The sequence below is a fragment of the Echinops telfairi genome, unplaced genomic scaffold, assembly GCF_000313985.2.
Source record: "Echinops telfairi isolate 266 unplaced genomic scaffold, ASM31398v2 ScPeMD7_3533;HRSCAF=4204_0, whole genome shotgun sequence".
Taxonomy (NCBI): Eukaryota; Metazoa; Chordata; class Mammalia; order Afrosoricida; family Tenrecidae; genus Echinops; species Echinops telfairi.
Genome location: NW_022107431.1, coordinates 51,858,135 through 51,864,654, shown reverse-complemented (window position 1 = coordinate 51,864,654; position 6,520 = coordinate 51,858,135). Strand labels below are relative to the sequence as shown.

Genomic DNA, 6,520 nt, shown 5'->3' with positions numbered 1-6,520 from the left:
GCTCCTGGCCCAAGCCATGGTCTTTTCAATCACCTCCTGTGAAAATTGGACATTGAATATGGAATACCGAAGGCGAATTGGTGTACTTGAATCATGATGCTGGCAAAGAATATTGAAAGTAGGAACTGCCAGGGAACAAAAGTCAATTTTGTAGGAAGTACAACTAGACTGTCCCTAAGAAGCAAAGGTGGCAAGATGTAGTCTCAGATACTATGAGCATGTTTTTAAGAAAGACCAGTCCTTGGAAAAGAGCTTGGTAGTGAGATAACAAAATTAAAGGAATTCCTTGACACAGCAACTGCAACAGTTGGCTAAAAATACAATAGAGCAACAATTGTGAGATGACATAAACCAGGCAGGGCTTCCTTCTACTGTGAGTCAACTCAAACGCACCGAAGAACAGCAACAGCTAGTTCTTCAAAAGAGCACATGTGCAAGGGAGACATTCCTTGGTAACTGAGCTGAACTAGTATTTGGGTTGCACTTCAGAGGATATTCTGGTACTTTCGAGGAATCATTCAGCCTAAATTGTGCCATAAAGAAAAAAAAAAACAGATTTCCATGAGAATTTGAGAATCTCTTCTACATTTTGACTTCTTTTGATCATGACTCTTCTATAGAATATGTGATTAAAACATCCGACAATAATAGGCACCATCTACTTCTTCTAGTTCATCAGGGAAAAGAGACAGTTGTTCATGGATACAATTTGTCACACATTTCCTTTTCTATTCCTATTTTCTGACTCTGTTGTTCATGTTAATAGAAATGAATGAAAGTGCGTGTAGGCTTATCAGTCCTGGCATGCAGAGAACTAGAAGGCAGCATTAAAACATGATATTAGGCCAGTAGATTGGTCTATCTCTATTAATAGCAAGCAAGGCCCATTTTAGGCTTTGGTTTTATACGTGGTAACACTGTTGCAACAACAAAAAAAATCTGTAGAGAGAGGAGCTTAGGCCTTTGTGCCTGCCTTTCATCTGATCCTGCATAGACAGAAGTTCATATATGGGAAAATAAAATTAGAGTTGAACATAAAGCCATAACTAGATTAATTAACTGCCACAGTGACTTAATGCTAATGGTAGTAATAAGCTTCTGAAACTTATCAGATTCATTTCCCCCTAATACAAATCGAGATAGTGCTATGTGAACAGACAAAGGTGGCCAAACTGCAAGAATGGTATAAAGCTCTCCATATTTTCTTAGTGGTGAACTGAACATTAGTGAGTGACCAAATTTACACAACAAAGCAATAAGAATTTATAAACTCCAATATATTTTTAAAAGGTGATTACTTTTTTTTTAAGAAAGAGATTTCATTCCTTGTAAAGCAGTTTCGGGTTTACAGAAATAGAAATTTAGCTAGTAAGAGAGTTCCTGAATGCCTCCACTTACCCGGCTCATTTGTTCACCCATAATACCATCTTGAATTCCTGTGGTATGTTATAGAATCTGTGCTGCCACAATGGACTGTATCATTGCTGTTTTTGTTGTTGTTAGGTATCATCAAGTTGGACCATAATAATTGCAACCCTATCCAGAGCAGAACAAATCAACTTTTACTAATGGCCATTCTCACAATTACTCCTACGCTCAAGCCTCTTGATGCAACCACTGACTCAATCCACCATGCCGGATCTTTTTCATTGTTGACTCATTATGTTACCAAGTGTGATATTCTTTTCTAGAGACTAGTCTCTCCTGATAACAGCCAAAGTTGAAGGTCTTGTGAATTCCTATCATAATATCTCAGCTTTGTTGCTATTATTAAAATCATATTTTCCAAATTACTGATCCTTCCTTTTTGTTTCAAACTTTTGCATTCTAATCAATAGTAAGTATCAATGCATCTTGTTTCACTAATTTAAGACTTAAAATTTTGGCAGAGATCTGCTTCTTTTTCTTCTTCTTCTTCTTCTTCTTCTTCTTTCCCCATCATAAACTTTAGGGCTTAACCCATAATTTGGAATGATAGTTGTATTAACTAGTTTTTCTTATAGGCTTATAGTTATCATCCTATCACACACAGCATAGTATCAATAGATACTTGAAATTTTATGTTTTATGTTTTACAACAAGACATTATTTCTCCTGAATTTGTCATTCCTGGCCCAGATTATCTGATTCAAAATGGTCAATACCAGTAAATATCAGTTCACTAACACCTATGATGTTTATCTTTTTTCCCCAAACCATTTTATTAAGGCATAATCGAGACATTATATCATTAGTCATTGGCACATATCAAGAAGTATTGTAAAATCACTAACAAAGTAAGTCCCTGTACATTTTCTTCCTTTTTTCCCCCAGGGGAGAGCGCGAATCCAGTCCCCGCCTACCACAAATTATGCAGTCCAGTTTTCCACATTTGGGGAAATCGCAGGGGTCAGCACATCCAGAGTGTAATGGATAAGCCTCACGCTGGGAAAACCACATTCGTGATGATGGTATCTCTCCTGTCAGGTAAGTATACATTATCTTCCTTCTCGTATCATAGTAGCTCCTGATTCTATTAGCCCCCACTACCTTCTTATATGCTCTACCTTATCCCCCAGGAACTCTGAATCTGTTCATTGCCCCTATAGATTCACCTATCCTGGGTTTCATATACTGACGAAATATAGTAAAATACATAACAGATAGTCAAGAAGATTACCAACAATAAAAACATACAACAAAAATAAATCCCAACTGCAAATAAAAGAAACCAAGAAAATATTAAAAATCCACTCAAGCGCAAAGTGTTTTCAAGGAGACATCAATAAAGGCTTTAACCATGAAAGACAGATTATTTGTTTTAATCCACTGCAATAGTTTCTACAGTACCCTATCTCTGATAACCAGGCTAATCTCATTCCTTAATTATGGTCAGAGGGAAATCACTGGAGATTTATTCTATGTATAGACCCTTATAAAATATGTTGGGCTTCCACTGTCATCCAGAGCCTTCTCCAAGCCAGAATTTCAAAGATTAAAGTCTGATTCCATTCCCTCCTTCATATTGGATTATATTATTTACAATTCTTGGATAATGGATGTTGGTGTGCTTCTTCCATGTAGGCTTTGTTGATGTTTCACTGTATGCATTGCATTCCATATTTTATGACTTCCTAGGTTCATAATTGGTACATTCCACATTCCAATTAGTTTTGGATTTTTGCAGTTGCTTCTTTTCATTTTGAATCATATTCCATCAACAAGTAAAGTATGAAAAGCTTTACTCGATCCAAGCTATTAAGATCTGCTGCACTTTGAGGAGGTAACTCTTCCGAGTCATATTTTGAATGCCTTTCAATTTGAAAAAAAATCATCCTCTAGAACTATAACCGATAATGTCCTGTTGACATTCAGAAATTGTTCTGTGACTATTCTCTCAAAAATAGACTTCCTATTCCTTCTTTCCCATTGGTTCCTATTCTAAAACTTCTGATGAAATGTGTGTGGTTTGGGTAACCTTCTGGTATTTGAAATACTAGTGATATGGTTTCCAACATCACTGCAATACACAAGCCATCATAGTACAATAAACTGATGAATAATTAGAGAAGAACTATTGATGTGGGATCTAATAACAGTAAGTTGAAAAAGGTAGATAGGAAGTTTAGGAAGAATGAGTTTGTATTAATGGAGGAGGAATATTTTGATAAAAGAGGGCAAGAATGGTCACACATGTTGAAGAATGTAATGGATGCCAAGAATTGTACAGTCAGTAATTACTGACTTGGTGTATATTTTGCTTCATATATTTCCAACAACTGAAGTGAATGCCTATTTCTTGGTTTCTATAGTCTAGGATAAGGAACCCTGATGCTTCAGTGGTTAATTACTCACACAAACAACAGTTCAATGGCTCAAATCCACCGACTGTTCAGATGGGAAATATGTGACAGTATGATTCTGTAAAGACTACAGCTGGTAGATCCTATGTGACAATTCCACTCTGTCCTATACATCCATAATATGTTGGAATTAATTGGGCAACAATGCCTTTAAAGTGATGGTGACTCCACTTTCCACTTACTGCTTATCCACACATTTCTTTCTGCTTTTAACAGAATTACTAATGTTGCATGTGGTTATAGTGTAATCCACTGTGACGTGACAATTTCAAATGGGTGAGATTAAGTGAAGAAGTGTTACTACTAGACTTCCAGTTCATTCATGCCCAGATTCATTTCAAACTAACCGTGGTTTAACAAGTCTATGTGGTCATAGAGGGAAATAAATAGGTCATCTTTTCTCTTAGTCTTACTGGGGTGCCTTCAAAGAGGAAATGTTGAAATGAAACAGTGGCTTTTCAGGCAATCTACTGGGCCAGTTAAATTCAAGGCAGAGTTATCAGTTCAAAAGTTTGCGTGCTTTTTTAATCTGTTTTGTAAATCATTTTATTAGTGGCACATACAACTCTTATCACAATCCTTGCATACATAAATTGTGTGAAGCACATGAGTACATTCATTGCCCTCATCATTCTCAAAATATTTGTTCTCCACGTAAGCCCCTGGCATCAGCTCCTCAATCCCCCCCAACTCCGCCCTCCCTCATGAACCCTTGATAATTTATAAATTATTATGTTGTCATGTCTTACACAGACGTCTCCTTTCACTCACTTTTCTATTGTCCATCTCCCAGGGAGGAGGTTATATGTAGATCTTTATCATCGGTACCCCCTTTCTACCCCACCTTCCTTCTACCCTCCTGGCATTGCCACTCTCACTACTGGTCCCGAATGGATCATATGTCCTAGATTCCCTGTGTTTCCAGTTCATAACTGTACCACTGTACATCCTCTGGCCTAGCCATATTTGTAAGGTAGAACTGGGATCATGATAGTGGGGGGAGGAATCATTTAAGAACTAGAGAAAAGTTGTATGTTTCATCGTTGCTACACTGCACCCTGAGTGGCTCGTCTCTTCCCCGTGACCCTTCTGTAAGCGGGTGTCCAGTTGCCTAGAGATGGGCTTTGGGTCTCCACTACACATTCCCCTTCATTCACAATGATATGATATTTTTGTTCTGATGATGCCTGATACCTGATCCCTTCAACGCCTCATGATCACACAGGCTGGTCTGCTTCTTCCATTTGGGCTTGGTTGCTTCTGAGCTAGATGGCCGCTTGTTTACCTTCAAGCCTTTAAGACCCCAGATGCTATATCTTTTGATAGCCAGGCACCATCAGCTTTCTTCACCACATTTGCTTATGCATCTGCTTTGACTTCATTGATTGTGTCAGGTTGGTCAGCTTCAAGGAATGCCAGTTTAATAGAGCAAAGTGTTCTTTCATTGAAGGAGTACTTGAGTGGAGGCCCAATGTCCATCTACTACCTTAATACTGAACCCATATATATATGTACATAGCTCTATTTCCACATCCTCATATATAAATATATTTGCATATGTACATGCCTGTATTTAGACCCTTTGCCTCCTAGCTCTTTCCTCTATTTCCTTTTACCTTCCTCTTGTCCCACTATCATGCACAGCCTTCATTGGGGTTTCAGTTATTCCTCTCGGTTACATTACCCTTAAACACACCCTACCAGGCCTCCTACACACTCCTTACCACAGATTTGGATTTGGATCACTTGTTGTTCCCTTGTCCCTGGGTTTGTTAATACCACTTCCTTTCGAACAATCTGGAGGAGAAAACAATGGGACTGACAGTTCTGGGGGGACATGGAAGAGGGGTAGGGGGAAGACTCTGTTTTTTGATTCCACGAGAGTTGATAGATTTTATCAAAAACCCAGGATGATCATAGGGGATTATTAAGAAGTTTAAGAAAATTTTTAAATCTATTGATGAGAACAAGGCCACGAAAGACACCAAGAAATATTTTTTTCCACGACAACTCCACAGGTACTCATTCGTCAAGGGTAGCAAAGGCTGCTCTATGAGGATTTCAATGTGACACATTCTCATGCAACCCACAACTCCTTCAGGATTCTTGTTGTTCATACAACTCAAAGAACATATAAAAGGGATATAATTTAAGGTCCTCTTGAATGTCACAACTGTCATCTTGTCATTGTATAAATTGATGACCACAGAATTATTTGTGGGAATATTGAAAAATTGTAGGAGTGGATGTTAAATTTCCTGCCTACCATGTAAAGAAATTCAAAAACTGAAAATTAACAATACTTCTTAGGTGCATCAGAGAATTGTGGTCAAACAACTAACTCTAAAAATCTGCAGGGACACACAGAACAATAAAGCAAATCAATGTTTGCTGGAAGCAAAGAAGAATATTCCTAGATGTAAGATATTTCAAGAAATAATAGCTTCATATTTTAGATGTTGATCATTGACTTTTCTATTACTTTGTGGAAAAACTTTGGATCTACCCCCATATTGCAGTCTCAGAATCTTTGCAAATACATTTAACTATTTAACTATGATTTAACTATGGAGGCTATATTGAGATAACATAGTGTCACATTTTGATATGTTTAATAAAGTTTTATATGCTTATATAGCAATATTATCTTACCCTCTTATGACTGAACAAAGCCCTAG

The 6,520-nt window shown here is 37.5% G+C and overlaps 1 non-coding gene across 1 annotated transcript; it reads right to left on the bottom strand.

Moving 5' to 3' along the window:
• Positions 1-2,310: 2,310 nt before the first annotated feature.
• On the bottom strand, positions 2,311-2,474 carry LOC115871160. The gene has a single exon (XR_004047135.1). It is a non-coding gene; the product is annotated as a U1 spliceosomal RNA (small nuclear RNA).
• Between the last annotated feature and the right edge of the window lie 4,046 nt (positions 2,475-6,520).